Source organism: Schistocerca serialis, chromosome 2 (assembly GCF_023864345.2).
Source record: "Schistocerca serialis cubense isolate TAMUIC-IGC-003099 chromosome 2, iqSchSeri2.2, whole genome shotgun sequence".
Lineage (NCBI taxonomy): Eukaryota > Metazoa > Arthropoda > Insecta > Orthoptera > Acrididae > Schistocerca > Schistocerca serialis.
The window spans coordinates 1,017,118,992-1,017,137,358 of record NC_064639.1 but is presented as its reverse complement, the minus strand read 5'-3'; positions in this window follow the sequence as shown (position 1 = coordinate 1,017,137,358).

Below are 18,367 nucleotides of genomic sequence, written 5' to 3'. Positions count from 1 at the left end.
AGTGGTACAAAAAGTACCCTCCGCCACAGACCATTAGGTGGCTTGCGGAATATGATGTAGATGTAGATGCTTTGCTTCGCCGTTAGAGTTTTTAGATCCCTGCTGCATGGGGCAAATGGCAACGATAAAAGTTGAGGACCCCTAAGAACCGGCGCAATTACATGGCCATTTCTGATCGAGCTATGCTGGGGATAGCCTCTATCTTTTCTGGCAGCGAGCGTGAGCTCTCAGAGGAAATAAAGTATCCCAAGAATGTAATTTCTACCCTACCGATCACGCACTTCGATATATTCAAAACGATTCCAAACTCGCCCTTGTCAAAACCGTTCAAACTTCTTAACTGATACAGATCCTATACCGCGCTGCAGTATGGAGCTTTACCGACGATCATTTCTTTCACGTGCGTTTTGTCAATGGAACAGAAAAAAGGAGAGGGGACAGGCAGTGGCAGTGGTGCAAAAAGTACTCTCCACCACGTACCGCAAGACGTATTGTGGTATGTCGACGTGGGTGGATTTGTAGACTGTTGAACAAGCATTCGTATTAGTTTTATATCGTGCTGATCGCGAACCAGCATAATATTCTGCTAAACTGGTTGAGAAACTTCCAGGTTCGGTACGCGGCTTAGTTGAAATGCAACGGTCAATAATACTACGCTCTTATTCGATTCAAGATAGTGTCATTTTCTTGTTTAGCATGGCAAATTTTTTACTCTATAAGAGCAACGGATTCTGTAACTGAACAGCAGTGGCTCACGATAGTGAGCTCATTTTGTCGTCTTGCTACTGCACACTGTAGCTGGCCTCTGACTATGTTACACATGTCACAGTAAGTGAGACAATGAATGTAGGGGAGTAGATGTAGCATCGCCGTCCTGGACAAGCTTCTAATAGTGGTGGTTTGCCAATGCCTTCCTCTGACCTGTTATGAAGTGCCAAGTGTGCAACTCTACAGCGTTGATGACTGTGATGGGTACTTATACAGTGCGGTGTTGGGTTTGTGTTGTTAACGACGAAGGGAAGGGAGAGAGGGTCAAACTCCACGGCGTCACGTAGCCTACTCCTCCCGAAGAGCATGAAGGGGGGCCTCTGACTCTTTACGTCCCCTACGACGGACTGATCACAACAGTGCGACATGCCCTCACTTCATGAGACACTGCGGAGAGTTTTGGAATTTAATCCAGGACACTGGCGCAAAGGCTGGTAATTCGGGAACTTTATGCCGCCACCTCTCCTCTCCGCCGGCCAAATATTAGCTGTGAAAATATTCTAACAGGATTCTAACATAACAGCTTGGCCCGAGTCGAGCGCCATCACAGAAGCATGCGTTCGCGATCTCTGTTACGGTGAACACTAAGCTAAATGGACAGATTGCAATTTTTGGAAACATCCAAATTAATTGGTTTACGAAGACTTAATAAGGCTTACCGGCTCCACCGGGAACATAGTTTACTATGTTCACAATGGAGACACACGTTTGCTTAGCTCCAGTGGGAATCTGCGCGTACCGTCAGCATAACACGTTCTGATACAGAAAACGCTTGCTGTCGTCTGTACATTAAGACACAACACAAAGTTTTTTCTGGTGCGGCATCTCGTCACCAGTAAAAACCAGACTGTCAGAGAGTGTTATAAATAGGTTACACTTGAAGCTTCTATACGCTCTGAACAGTGGATTATTACGAAACTGTTATCACTGATCGCTAAGAAAGCAGAGTCGTATGTCTCTCAGTCAGCTGACGTTACGTTGGTGAGGAAGATAGTAAAATTTTATGATTACATAAAAGAAATCTAAGACATAGTAACTTTGCTGTATTTTTCTCTCTCTCGCTCTCGTGCGATTTGTATGTGTGTGTCTTTCGAAAGCTGTTTGCTCCCCTATTGTGGCGTCGACGGATCTCTCTTCGTGTACCACAGCTTCATGCAATGCTGTCGGATAGCCATTCCCAGTAATGGGACTGTCATGTCAAAATTCAGTAAAATAACAAATCAAAGTAAGTTTATAGTATTTATTTTGCAATTTCTTCTGTACATGATTTATCTCTGTATCGATGGGAGGGGGTAAGCAGTTCCGGCATTTGCCTTACAACCAAGGAAAACCTCCCGAAAACCCTGGTCGGAACTGAGGGTCCGTAGTCAGCTGGACGCACTGGATGGGGCGGCGACGCTAAGCATCTGTCACGTAGAGGCGTCATGCGTGACACAGGCGCGAAGAGTCGGTAGAGTCCCTCTCTGCGTAGTGTGGCCGACACGTAGCAGAACATCACCGGCCCGCAGCGTAGTGTCGCACTGTCCATGGAAAACAGTCCGGTTCGTTCCAGCAGGAGAGGGCAGCGACGTCAGCTTTACACAGCAAGAATTTTTCACGTGAGTGCAGGTAAGTTCGTGACACTACAGACTTGCCGACGAATATGCCTCTGCAACTCACGTCTGCGGCTCTTACATCTGCGAATCACACGCCTGCTCGACTACACATTGGCAGGTATACGCTTCTGTGGCTGAGCACGTCTGGAACTACTCTTCTGTGATTCCTACATGTATGGAGCAGTACATCTGGAACACAATTTTTGCACGCAGGATTGTGACTCACGTATTTAGGACTACATACCTGATCCTCCTACGTGTCTGTACTGTTACATCTGCGAATCGAGTTGTCGGGGACGCTAAGCTCTAAGCTGCGCATCTGAGAATCTTCGCAATGAGTCCGCGCTCCGCGAGTCTGTACTAGGCATCCAAGAGTCTAAGCGTCAGCGACTCTACATTGCACGACTAAGAATCTACGCTAAGCAGCCTACGCTTCATGTACACGAGACTACACTTTCGCTCACTCGCCAACGGTCAGCCCCGACAGTCTGAAGCACTAACCGTAAAGACCCTCCTGCGAAAGACCGACGAACGGTCCAGCAAGGCAGTGCATGGCCTAGAAGGTCCAGCGCAAGGTCTTCTGGGTATTACACGTGGTAGCAACAGGACTGGCATCGCGGCTATAAGGCGTTTGCCATTGCCCTTGCAGTGTTCTTCTTCTGACCGAAGCATCGCGTAAGCTCGAGGACACACAGTGTAGGCTCGTGGACGTTTAGTGTAGATGCATAGCGTAGATTCACGGGCGCGTAACTACTTAAGAGTAGCAGCTGCGTAGACTTGTGGAGGCACAGCACAGACTCGCAGACCGCGTACTGCTGGAAATATTCTCAGACGCGCAGCGTGGAGTCGTCGACGGCTTCGTTCAGACGAGCAACGTACAAAAACGCAGCAGTCCTAGATGTGGAGTCCCAAATTCGTCAGAGTCACAGTCCTGTACGCACAAATGGTGAAGAGTCCCAGACGTACTTTCACACACATGTAGGTGTCACAGAAAAGTAGTCCTGCACAGATATGGTGAACAACAGAGGCGTACAGTCGCCAGCGCGTATCGTGCAGGCGTGTAACTCGCAGATGTGAAGAGTCGCAGACGCCAAGACGCGTAGTCGCCGAACAACCTGTCGAGTCACAGACTTGGCTACACTCAGGTGAAAACTCGCAGCTGCCGTCACCCCGTGTTGCCCTCACTTGCTGCTGAACTGGACTGAATTTCATGCACAGGGAGCCTCCTTATATAGCCATCGCGGCTCTGTTGAGCTGCTGTTTCCGAGGAAACCCGTAGCGATATTGTTGCCTCGACGCCCTGGTTCTAATGTTACAACAATCGGTAGCATATTTCACGTGTATACTCCTTATAATACCTATTAAGACACAGTGATCCAGATCTTTCCGAGAATGTTGCTTTTAGAAGTTCTGGCGTATATTATTACTGGTTCCGATTTGGAACCTCTAAGCAACTGAAGAAACGTGTTCTCTAATCTTGATCTCCACCAACATCCGTTAGGATTTTCACTCCGAAAACAGCAGACTTCTGTCCGAGCTTCTTTTTTTAGGTCATTGGTCTTCTGACTGGTTTGACGCGGCTTGCTACGAATTCCTATCCTGTGCCAAATTCTTCATCTCAGAGTAGCACTTGTAACCTAAGTCCTCATTTATTTGTTGAATGTATTCCAATCTCTGTCTTCCTCTACAGTTTTTGTCTTCTATAGCTGCGTACAGCCCCTTCTCCTTCTCAGTGTCTTCCAGATATTCCTTTCTTCTCCAATAAAGACGCCATTGTCTGCACCACAGTGGGTTTGAACGAAGTCGTATAATAAGGTACGAGAAGCTGGATGTTCCTTCTGCGATATTGCAGACAGACTTAGCCACTGTACATGATTGCTAGCAGCGGTAGTCACGGGAACGTATGGTCGCAGGATGACCGGCCTCCGGACGGCCACGCAGCACTTTTTTTTCTGAGTGGTTTGATGCGACCTCCCACGAATTCCTCTCCTGTGCCAACCTCTTCATCTCAGAGTAGCACTTGCAACCTACGTCCTCAGTTATTTGCTGGACATATACCAATCTCTGTCTCCTTCTACAGTTTTCGCTCTCTACAGCTCCCGCTAGTCCCATGGAAGTTATTCCCTGATGTCTTAACAGATTATCTTATCATCTTGCCCCTTCTCCTTGTCAGTGTTTTCCACTTATTCCTATCCTGTGCGATTCTGCGTAGAACCTCCTCATACCTCACCTTATCAGTCCACCTAATTTTCAACATTCGCCAGTAGCACCGCATCTCAAATGCTTCGATTCTCTTCTGTTCCGATTTTCCCACAGTCCATGTTTCACTACCATACAATGCTCTGCTCCAAACGTACATTCTCAGAAATTTCTTCCTCAAATTAAGACCTATGTTTGATACTAATAGACTTCTCTCGGCCAGGAATGCACTTTTTGCCAGTGCTAGTCTGTTTTTTATGCCCTTCTTGCTCCGTCCGTCATTGGTTACTTTGCTGCATAGGTAGTAGAATTCCTTAACTTCATCTACTTTGTGGCCATCAATCCTAATGTTAAGTTTCTTTCTGTTCTCATTTCCGCTACTTCTCATTACTTTCGTCTTTCTTCGATTTGCTCTCAGTCCTTATTCTTTACTCATTAGATTGTTCATTCCATTCAGCATATCAAGTGATTCTTCTTCACTTTCATTCAGGATACCAGTGTCATCAACGAATTGTGTCACTGATATCTTTCCTCTTGAGTTTTAATTCCATTCCTGAAACTTTCTTTTATTTCCATCATTGCTTCTTCGATGTACAGGTTGAACAGCGTTGGTGTCTTACACACATTTTAATGCGAACACCTAGCTCTTGGTCGTCACAGAGCGAGGTGGGGCAGTGGTTAGCACACTGCACTCGCATTCGGGAGGACGATGGTTCAAACCGGCTTCCGACCATCCAGATTTAGGTTTTCCGTGATTTCTGTAAATCGCTTCAGGCAAATACCGGGATGGTTCCTTCCCTAATTCGAGCTTGTGCTCCGTATGTAATAACCACGATGTCGACGGGACGTTAAACACTGATCTCCTCCTCCTGTTGGTCGCCCACTCTTATTATTCCATCTTGACTCTTGTACGTATTGTATGTTACCCCTCTCTCCCTATAGCTTACCCCTATTTTTCTCAGAATTTCAAACATCTTGCACCATTTCACATTTCCGAATGATTTTTCCAAGTAGACAAGTCCTATGGACGTGTCTTGATTTTTCTTTAGTCGTTCTTCCATTAACAACCACAACGTCAGAATTCCGTCTCTAGTGCCCTTACCTTTTCTAAATTCAAACTAATCGTCATCTAGCACATCCTCAATTTTCTTTTCCATTATCCTGTATATTATTATTGACAGCAACTTGGATGCAAGAGCTTGTTAATCCTCGCTATAATTCTCGCACTTGTCAGCTCTTGCAGCCTTCAATTTGTGTGGATGATATTTTTTCCGAAAGTCAGATAGTAAGTCACCAAACTCATACATTCTACACAACAAGGTGAATAATCGTTTTATTGCTGCTTCAATGTACTCTTTTCACCTATCCGCTCTCTCCTCTGCATTTAACAGTGGAACTCCCGTTGCAGTCCTTAATGTTACCTCCCTTGCTTTTAATGTCACCGAAGGTTGTTTTGACTCTACTATATGCTGAGTCAGTCCTTCTGACAATCATTTCTATTTCGATTTTTTCACATTTTTCATGCAGCCACATCGTCTTAGCTTCTCTACACTTCCTGTTTATTTCATTGCTCAGCGACTTATATTTCCGTAGTACTGAATTTCCCTGAAAAGTTTTGTACTTCCTTCTCTCATCGATCAGCAAACGTATTTCTTCTGTTACCCATGGTTTCTTCGCAGTTACCTTCTTTGTACCTATGTTTTTCTTTCCAATTTCTGTGATTGCTCTTTTTAGAGACGTCCATTCCTCTTCAAATGTACTGCCTACCGAGCTATTCCTTATCACTCTACTATGGTATTAGCGAACTTCAAGCATGTCTCGTCATCCCTTAGTACTTCTCTATCCCACTTCTTTGCGTATTGATTCTTCCTGACTAATGTCTTAAACTTCAGTCCACTCTTCATCACTACTATGTTGTGATATGAGTCAGTATGTGCTCCTGGGTACGCCTTACAATCCAGTATCTGATTTCGGAATCTCTGTTTGACCTAATGTAATCTAACTGAAATCTTCCCGTATCACCTGGTCTTTTCCAAGTATAGCTCCTCCTCTTGTGATTCTTGAACAGAGTATTTGCTATTACTAGCTGAAATTTATTACAGAACTCAATCAGTCTTTCTCCTCTCTCATTCCTTGTCCCAGTTCCACATTCTCCTGTAATCTTTGCTTCCACTCCTTTCCTTATAACTACATTCTAGTCCCCTATGACTATTAGATTTTCATCTCCCTTTATGTCCTGTATTATCCTTTCAATGTCCTCATATACTTTCTCTGTCTCTAAAAAAATCATTATTATTTGGATGTTTTGAATGACAAAGAAATACATCACTCGATCTGCAATCTTTTTGAAGTGAAATACCCCATCTTAATTAAGAATGTTTGCAACTGCTTTCATTTCGTTACCCACGAAAAAATGAATACTTTTTTTAGACACTTAGAAATTCATCAATAGTTACATGGCGAACACAAAGCCAATATAAACACGTATTTCTGTCTAATCTTCGGGAACCTTTATAGATATTTCGGTGTGTGAGATGATGACTGTGTAACACGTCAGAACACGGAGTCCAACGCTCTACCACAAAAACGAATTCCTGTAGACAATGTACAGGGAATGTGACGGGGTACAACGAGAATACAACAACGCCGAAGCTACAGACCAATCATTGGACAGCTTACATGAGCAGAGAATGGCAGAAGATGTTGTTCTTCGTAACTTTTGTCTTAGGACTTGATGTTGTGATGGCTCTTAGGAGTACCATAGAAACCGCGAGGGAGTTCTGATATTGTCAGCTGTTTCCTGTAGCGCCTTACGAAAGTGGTGGAATATCTGTGAAATAACTAATGCCGAAAAGGTGTTACATATCCACAACACATCGATGAAAATGGAGTCGTAGTTGTTACCGTTGTGTGATGCAGAACATGTAGAAATTTGAGGCTGAACTGATAGAGAGTTACAATTCTAGAGGCAGAAAATTCGGTTTTGGATAGTGAATCATGGAATCTGTTACACCAGTAACTGGCCGTGTCGGAATACCACGGCTTCTAGGACGTTGCCTATTCGAGAAATGTATCTTGGGGCAAACTCCGATGGCAGCAGTGTTATCCTATGGGAAACATTGAAATGTGATACTATCAGAATGCAGCATAGAAGACATAGACAGAAGTAATATTATCTCTAATCTTTTGAATCCATTAACGAATTATGTCGTTCCCCCAGGGCGCTGCATTTTCCAGAAACTACTGTGATTATTTTTGTTTCCGAATTTGAGGAGCGTCTATAGAATCCAATACGTCTAGGACGCCACGAGATTCTAAAGGCTATGCCAAACGGCTTGCAATTGTTTTGAACACCAGAGGTGGGGCAACATGCACTGGGTACCTGATAACATAGTGGCAAAACACTGTAAAGAGTTTGTCTATTTACAGCAAGTACTTGAAGTTAGGCCAGCCTTCTGATAGTCACCCACAAGAACAGAATAACTGTAACCGTATTCTGAATAAGTCAGACAAGTAGTCGAGAAGTACTGGCAGAAATGAAGCTCTGGTGCTTGTTGTGAAACGTGCCAGGATAGCTAATTTAGGAAGAAAACTGGCCACGAAAGGGAAAGTTCCGTTTGGAGATCTGGACCAGCACATAGTTTCAATCCGTAAGCAAGTTTCGTAAAAGTGCTCTGAAATGTAGGCATATTTCCTAAGGTTGCGAGACAGGTGTCACTGTAATTAACGGATTACAAAGGAAGGTAAATTACCGTTTTCACCTCACTGACTTTACGGCTCATACGTCTCGACAAATGTTCTAATTTTAACAAGAACAGGCTTGACAAACATTTATAGATAGTCACATCTCTTAGGAAAGGTATATATTCAGATGGCAGGTAAGGTAGTTTCCTTTGCTTTCTTATTAAATTTTTATTTTTACTGTCACGACAATTCATTGACAGTAACCAGGATTAGGATTTAACGGCTTTGTTGAAGAAGCACCAGCTTGCACAGGGCATGGACTGGTCAGTGTCTTTACATCTGCGCCAGTGTAGTTGTCCTCAGAGTTACCTATCCGTATTTTCCTTATCACAAAATCATGTAAGAAAAGCAATAAATAGTTTTCATTTCATGATTATTTGTGATTTCCTTACTCAACTTGGTTCTACAGCTTTACCAAATAATATTAATCCGAAAAAGTTTTAGACAGTTCACGACAATGACATTATCATAAAAGACATTATTATAAAAGACGTTGTTATAAATCTTTCCGATACGACTACGAACACCAGAAAATATTACTCAGGTGTGAGACAGTTTTGCAAAAAATTCCAGCAAAATCGCAACCCCGGTTTACAGAGCAAGTGGGAATTGAAGGATCGTCATGTCAGAACGTTATAAAACAGGATCTGGGCATTTACTCCCACATGTTTCCTGCTGCACATGAGTTAAATGTTCCAGACCAACAGTGCGTGTTTAGTTCTCACCGTGGTTTCTGAATGGAAAGCTATCGAGGCATTTCGACCCCCATGTTTTCATTTCTTTAGATAAAGATCGGTTCAGTGCGTTCGGGTATGTGAACTCACCGAATACATTCCTCCATGCAAATCCTCGTGAAGACTTTGATAAACCGCTGCATAGTGTTGAGATTAGTGTTTGTAGCGCAACATTCCGGTCAGTTTCAGTTTGCCCGTTAAGTATCTATTGTAATAATAATTTAAAAACACTTTGATACATCGTATTACCGTAAGCTACTTTCTTCTGGATTTATCTACGGCTCGGACATTACCAGTTTACATCAATTTCGGCGGTTCTCTCATTTACGAGGGGACCAAATCCCCGTCTTCTCCGGTCAACTGCATTGAGATTCTGTTTTTTTGTGTCGAGTAGGGGTCGCCAGTTTAGAGAGCATCAGTCCACACCAGGCATGTGGATGTGGTCTTAATCGAGTCAGACCGCTTGGTTACGGAATGCCAATCACCAACTCCAGTCCCAAAGATCTACCCCTTGACCGGTATTGCACCTCCTCCTGTAAGACGCGGAGTGATTCGTAACGCGAGTGCTGCAAATTAGTCTGAAAGTCACTTCAGGTTCGTGTATGGTCGTTCAAAAGAGCAGTGATAAGAGCTGAATGAGAGGATCACTTATCTAGTGACACGGCTTCACCGTAAGGGAATAATTCATTTTACAAGCTACGGCGAAATAACGAGTATTTCGGTAAAAACCCTATCAGTCGAATAACACTTCCCTGGTTCTCTTCTCACACCGTCAGTATTGTAATGACAAGAGTGAATCAACACACCCAAGAAAGATTCCTATGTAGTACTTATAAATAATACTTTATTACAAAAAGTAGAAAATGAACTCATTCGCAAACAATGTCTTCGGGGACGCAACTCCATACGCTGTGAACGCACAATTTGCAATCTCCCTGATTTTTTTGATACAAAAGAAATTGTAAATCTCTGAGGTTGTCGTTCGCTAACGCTAAGCAATAACTCTGAAATTATTGTTTGGTCGGAAGTCTATCACTGATGAACCACTATCACAAAATCAAAACTCCACCGCCGTATACCGTCCAAGGAACACGGTTTCACACTGAGGCCGAGATCAGTAGAGGTGATGGTGCAACACCAATAATCGATAGGTTAATGTATAGTCCGTGCAAGGTCTCTGCTTACATTGTACTCTAGTGTATCGGCATAGTCAAGGTCATTGGTTGTGTAAATACACTGAAGAGCCAAAGAAACTGGTACACCTGCCTAATATTGCGTAAGGCCACCGCGAGCACTCAAAAAAGCCGCAACACGAAGTGGCAAGGACTCGACTAAGGTTTAAAGTAGCGCTGGAGGGAATTGACACCATGAATCCTTCAGAGCTGTCCATAAATCCGTAAAGGTACGAAGGGGTGGAGATCTCTTCTGAACAGCACGTTGCAAGGCATCCCAGATATCCTCAATAACGTTCGTGTCTGACGAGTTTGGTGGCTAGCGGAAGTGTTTAAAGTCAGAAGAGTGCTCCTGGAGCCACTCTGTATCAATTCTGGATGTGTGGGGCGTCACAGTGTCCTGCTGGAGTTGCCCAAGTCCATCGGAATGCACAACGGACATGAATGGATGCAGGTGATCAGACAGGATGCTTACGTACGTGTCACCTGTCAGAGTCGTATCTAGACGTACCACCAGGGGTCCAATATCACTCCAACTGCACACGCCCCATATCATTACAGAGCCTCCACCAGCTTGAACAGCCCCTGATGACATGCGGGGTCCATACATTCATGAAGTTGTCTCCATACCCATAGACGTCCATCCGCTTGATACAATTTGAAACGAGACTCGTCCGACCAGGCAACATGTTTCCAGTCATAAACAGTCAAATGTCGGTGTTCACGGGCCCAAGCGAGGTGTAAAGCTTTGCGTTGTGAAGTCATCAAGGGTACATGACGGGCATTCGGCTCCTGAAGCCCATATCGATGATGTTTCGTTGAAAGGTCCGCGCGCTGACCCTTGTTGATGGCCCAGCATTGAACTCTGCAGCGATTTGCGGAAGGCTTACACTTCTGTCACGTTGAACGCTTCTCTGCAGTCGTCGTTGGTCCCGTACTTGCAGCATCTTTTTCCTACCGGAGCGATGTCGGAGATTTGATATTTTACCGGATTTCTAATTTTCAAGATACACTCGTGAAATGGTCGTACGGAAAAATCCCCACTTCATCACTACCTCGTTGATGCTGTGTTCCATTGCTCGTGCTCCGACTATAGCACCACGTTCAAACTCATTTGCATCTTGATAACCTGCCACTGTAACAGCAGGAACCGATCCAACAACTGCGCCAGACACTTGCTGTCTTATATAGGCGTTGCCGACCGCAACGCTGTATTCTGCCTGTTTCATATCTCTGTATTTGAATGCGCATGTCTACCCCAGTTTCTTTAGCGCTTCAATGTATGTAATAATCATGATAATTATTTTGACGTTTTAACAAATTATGTTGCAATTGCACCTCTGGTTTTATGTGTAATAGTCTGTGAATGTATAATTTGTAAAAACTCTGTATATTTTACTGGTCCATAAGTAGGGAAGCTAAATATAAAACCTGTAGCAAAGCCCCGCCGCTACGGAAGTAGTTCGACGAGACTGGAAAAGGTGGACTTGACGGGCAATGCTTTGATACCTTTGTGGCGAGTTAGTCGAGTTCTGACTGTGTTACTGAGTGGTCAGAGACAGTCTTGGTCAGCTATTGTGGCATAAATTGAAGTACGAAGAGCTTGCGAGCTTGTAAATTATCCTCGAATGGAACGTAAAGTGGTATATCGACCATGGTTTCACTGTTTACCACGTTTGGTTAAATTTACGATGCCAAGAAGAGTTATATCACGCCGTGGCTAACATCAAGACCCATGGTTGCTATACCGACAATTTGATGGCCACTGTAGTTTGCCACAAGCGCTGCCAGTTCCAGCAGAATTGTCATCTAATTATGTACAGTCGTGCTCAAAAGTATCTGAACGACTTGAATGGCATTTCGCCTGATTCGCATGCAACCCACATAACGCAGCTGTCTAGTAGGTCCTCTAATCGCTCCTCGGTACAGTCGTTTGACTATTGAAAATGGTTCCAACAAGTCACCACTAGAAAACACTGCTCTGTATCGCAATAACTCAAGATGTAAAGTATTACCAAGGTATTACAAATATCAGAGAACCCCTTATCACAGATAAGATTGTCCTTAAGGATTGTAAGCTCACATTTATTACAATAAATGACATACCTGAAATGTTACCACTCTCATAATTACGTCAGATAGGTAATAGACGTATTAAGTTAGTCGTATTCATGATTTCCTCTCCAAAGTAACATACCGTACTTATTGTTTAACACAAAATGACATTAAAAATTTAAGTTATTCACGAGCAGTTAGTTGAGAATAGTTCCTCAAATGTCACGGCGAAGCGTCTCGTTCTGCATATGGATTCAAACCCAGGACATGCAGACTCAGCAAAGGCTTCGTGACTGACGGAAACTAACAGTAATTCCTGAATAGGCGTACAGAGAGTGATATACTTCGGTTTTAGACAGTATCAGTTAGCAAATATCAACTTTAAATGACATAACGTAAACATTTTTAACGGACGCGAATTTCTACCCAGCATCTATTGTTCTTGTTAACGAACTACGAGAGATGTTAAATATTGCTTCTTCACAAGTAACTTACTTAAAATGCCGTGAGGTACAGCTTTGTGTTGGACAGGGATTCGAACCCAGAACCTAATGGGATTGCTATCGAAGCACAATCAACTGTGACATATAGGATTTTCTCGGCAGTAGCTAGATGTTTTAACTGAAATAACGAGACGAACATTAATTTTTTTCTTCCGAGGACTCCAACCTGGCACCTATCGCTGTTATATTCTAGAGAAAACGAACGTTAAATATGGGTTTGTTACACCAGCAGAGACATGTGAGCATATTTGAACTAGAAATAATATGATGAAGAGTTCAGTGCCGTCTGGGAATCGATCCCCACACATATCGTTGTTGGCTGCACACAGAGAGACGTCAGCTACCGAATTTTTCTCCACCAGCAGCTCGCAATAACATCCTTGAACTTACAGTGATGTCGCAAATAGTTCTGTGTCTCACTGGGCATCAAAAACGTCAAATATCGTTAGTGGTGACAACGAATGAAAATACATTAAAAATCTAAATTATTATCCACCAGCAGATAGGTGTTCTCAGGTTAGAGCTTGATAATACATAATGAAAAATTTAGTGCCGGGGCAGGATTCGAACCCATTCACGCGCAGTATGTGGAGATGTTGCGGAATCTGCAGTTTTGAACAAACAACAAATTGTAGTGGAGCTGTATTGTCACGAAGGGATCGAATTCCGCGTTAAGGGCGGTCTGAGTTGCATTCCCAGTTCAGAACCAATTTTATCGAGATACAGAAGCTCAAATAAAAGATGGAATAAGTGTCCTGTGACCCTAATGTCTGAAGTAGTGCTGGAGGGAACTGAAACCATGAATCCTGCAGGGCTGTCCAATAATCCGCAAAAGTACGAGGGGGCTGTAGACCTCTTCTGAACATCACGTTGCAAGTCATCACAGATATGCTCAATAACGTTCATGTCTGGAGAGTTTGGTGGTCAGTGGTAGTGTATAAAATCAGAATAATGTTCCTGGAGCCTCTCTGTAGCAATTACGGACGAGTGGGGTGTTGCATTGTCCTGCTGGATTTGTCCAAGTCGTTGGGATGCACAATGGACATGAACGGAATCGGGTGACCAGACGGGATGCTTATGTACGTGTCACCTGTCAGAGTCGTATCTAGATATCAGAGGTCTCATATCACTCCAAATGCACACGCCCCACACCATTACAGAGCCTCCATCAGCTTGTACAGTCCCATGCTGACATGAAGCGTCCATGGATTCATGATGTTCTCTCCACACCCTTAGACGTCCATCCGCTCAATACAATTTGAAACGAGACTCGACCAACCATGCAATATGTTCCCTGTCATCGCCGGCCGGTGTGGCCGAGCAGTTCTAGGTGCTTCAGTCTGGAACCACGCGGCCACTACAGTCGCTGGTTCGAATCCTGCCTCGGACATGGATGTGTGTGATGTCCTTAGGTTAGTTAGGTTTAAGTAGTTCTAAGTTCTAGGGGACTGATGACCTCAGAAGTTAAGTCCCATAGTGCTCAGACCCATTTGAACCATTTTTCCTGTCTTCAACAGTCCAAAGTCGCTGTTGACGGGCCCAGACGATGCGTAAAGCTTTATGTCGTGCGGTCATCAAGGGTACACGAGTGGGCCTTCGGCTCCGAAAGAGCACATCGATGATATTTCGTTGAGTGATTTGCACTGAAATCTGCAGCAATTTTCGGAAGGGTTGCACTTCTGTCACGTTGAACGATTCTCTTCAGTCGTCGTTAGTCCCGTTCTTGCAGGCTCTTTTTTCGGTCGCAGCGATGTCAGAGATTTGATGTTTTACCGGACTCGTGAAATGGTCGTACGGGAAAATCCCCACTTCATCGCTACCACGGAGACGTTGTCTCCCTTCGCTCAAGTGCCGACTATAACACCACGTTCAAACTCACTTAAATCTTGATAACCTGCCATTGTAGCAGCAGTAACCGATCTAGCAACTGCGCCAACACTTGTTGACTTATATAGTCGTTTCTGAGCGCAGCAACGTGTTACATATCTCTGTATTTGAATACGCATGACTATATCAGTTTCTTCGTCATTTTATGCGTATTGGTCCTGCCTTATTGTGTTTTTTTAATTATTTTCAATGGCTAAGTACATATGAAATGAGTAAACTAATATCATTTTCTATATTTGTAGATGGATAGACAAGAAGCAATAATGTTGGCTTGGCTGGAAGATGAGCTGGAAAGTTCTGATGTAGCGTTTGTTAGAGTCGATAATATTGAGAGTGACCCAGACAGTGAACACAGCAGCCACTGTATTGGACAGAAGAAGATGAGGGTGAAATGTCTTCCATCCAAGCACCAAGCTAGCTATTTTACTTGAGCAGAGACAAGCAATCAAAACTGGAGTTAAAAACCGGGCGTTCCAATATGTGGATAAGATGTCAAAATACAGTCTTGGTATTGGTAGACTAGCAGTAAATACTGTGGCAAAAGATGACAAAGCTATTGTGAGTAGTGGGGCTATGTTCATATGGCTCCACATTCCATTGTTGCCAGATGTATCCAAGATGGCACGGATGACATTATCCAATTTAGCAGCATGTACACTTGACAACAGTGTATGATGTCATCCAAGATGGCGACTGTGACGTCATCCAATATGGCGGATTTTGATGGAAAGATAGGACAATCCACTAACCTAACACCCCTCCCCTACCCCAGAAAAAATGACAAGAAGTTCAAATTCCAACAGGATCATGCATCACACCGCTACCAACCTAAGAAAATCGCGCGAAAAAATGTCATTTGGGCTACCTTCACTAACCTAAGTCATCCGACTGCAACCTCTTCCTAGGAACTGGTGCCAAGTTTGAATTTTGGTGAGAAAGAAAGGTGACTTGGGGTTTCTCTACCAACCAAAGAAAATCGTGGGAAGGCAGGTCACTTGGGCTACCTCCACTAACCTAAGTCACCCGACCGCCACGTGTTCCTAGAAATTGGTGGGAAAAGGACTCAGCCTGCACTGGGCTGCTGGACAGAGGAAGGAGTGTACTTTATTTATTTTGGAACAATTTATTTATGGATAGAGTATATTTAGCACAGTGATACAGAATACATGCTTCGACATGCCACACAGCATACAGACCTGCAAGCTACTCCTAAATAACTCATGTATAATGCTCTACACATGTGCCTGCTAATTTTAAACTGTCAAAATAACGCATTGCACAGCCTACAGACATGCAATCCACTTGCAAATAATGCAATACATTTACACCCAGCGAGCCAAGTAACTCGTAAACTGTCAAAATAATAATCCATCTAAAAGACTCTGCAAAAATGCTTGCTTATTGTCAACTGTCAAAATCATGCACCAGTCTTTATTTAAACAATTAGAGACAGCACCATCATCCAGTGTGTTCACCAGGATATCCGCACTCCAACTGACCTAGTACACAGTATCCCCACCAAAGGGTGTTGTCATCCATTCTGTGACATAATCCAAGATGGCAACCATGATGTCAGCTGATGATGCAAGTACCATTATCCAAGATGGGGGTAAACAGTGTGTTCACTACGAGGTCTGGGCCTAGTACACAGCACCACCACCAGAGGATGCTGTTGTCCATTTTGTGATGTAATCCAAGATGGTGCGAAGAAAGGGCGGGAAAACGACTATGCCTGTGCTGGACATAAGTTTTTATTTTGCAGGCAATGTCTCCACCATGAGATCTAGACTCCAACTGACCTAGTACACAATACTGCCATCAGAGGTGCTGTTTCCCTTGTGTGATGTAATCCAATATGGTGGTCTGGAGGAGGAAAATGGAGCGAAAATGATTCAGCCTGCACTGGGCTGCTGGATATAGTAAGGAAGGAGTGTACTTTATTTACTTTGGAACAATTTATTTAGGGATGGAGTATATTTATAACACTGATACAAAACACATGCTTGGGATCATGCCACATAGTCCACAGACCTATAAACTACTCCAAAATAATGCTCTGCAGACATGCAAACAACTCATTTACCGAAATAATTTGAGTACAGTCATGCAGACTCCTCCTAAACAATAAAGTACACTAATGTGTAGACACACTCAGTACTTGTAAAATAACCAAATAACACAAAGCGCAGTCTACAGACCTGCTCACAAAATAATGCAACAGACATGCAAACAACATACGCAGACACTGTCTGCCACCCCCTGTCCAGTAGATTGCACAGGAGGCTACCTGCAGCCATGTGAAGTGACGTGGCCATCAGCTGTCAAATCATGCGGTGGCGACATCCTTTTCATACTTGATACCTTAGAAATTCCTCTCGAAATACATGTTCACCTAGGCACCACTGCTGACACGACCGGGTGGAACCGCAAACACTCCAGGGGCGCGCGCGCTGTGACAGCCATGAGCTGCTGCCAGACGCAGGTGAAAGTTGCCTCTATTTTACGGTATACAGTCAGTGTTATACTGACGTCACAGAACTCCAAGGCTCGCTCACACAGCTCCCATATGTGAGACACCTCCAGGCAGCACATGTCTTTACCATTGAAGATAGATTTTAGGACCTTACACAGACCTCAAAGTCATGGCAGAAAAACAGAATGTATGGCAGTGTACAAAGCATGTTAGAAAACAATGTTTTAAACAATGACACAGGGTCACAGGGAGCATCTCTTCTGACTTACAGTGTGTTGTGTTGGGATACAGTTATCATCCTACAGTACGGGTGATGAAACCTTAAACTCTCCTCTACACTGAATCAAAAGCTGTATATTTTATAGGATCTTGCCACATAAGTAGCAGCATCAGTTTGACAGGTAAATTCGATGATGGATGGGCTGACCCGTTAGGAATGTTATTCTGTTGAGCATTGTGAAATCTCTATCTTCACACTGGACCACACTGCAGCTATGCGTCATTGCGCCAGCATCGGTGCATAGGTGATTTCTATATCTGATGAAGTTAGTGAAGCTTTTATAGTTAGTAATTTTACTCTGCTGTGGGGGGAGGGGTGTAGAGGATAACGATGATAGCATGCTGGCCTGATTGATTTGAATGGACGCGGATCTGCTTCAGACTGTAGTATCTGTATCTATTTTGGAGACATACAACATTGCGCCCATTTCCACTGAATGGTCCAAACATGGTCCTGTTGCATTAACTCAAGTCATTCTGTTTCCAAACGGGTTGCAGAAGGTGGTAGATATGTCCTTCTCCGACTTCTGCTCAGTTCCGACTTAAATTGGAATGATCACATGGAGAAGGCTGTAGAAATGGGAATAGTTGCAAGATGTGTTGGGGGTGACTAAACCCACATTGGAATTTTACTGTAGCAGCTAGGTTCTGGAAAGGTGACTCGTTTCAAGATATGGGAATGACAGAAATATGATTGAGTAGTGGTTGTAATCATTAAAGGAATTGTCAATAGGATCCAATGCAACGTGCTGAGTGGAAAGACCTGATTCTAAATCATGGACATAATTTCTAGCGGACAGCGTAACACTGGCGATCTGAGAAGCTAGTGTACATTTTCTTATGACCGCAATCAGCATACCATCTACTACTGTTTGTGATCCTTCTCAGTCAACCATCGCCTATAGCTCAGTGGATATATCACCGGACCTCTGACAATGGATCGATACAGAATGCATTA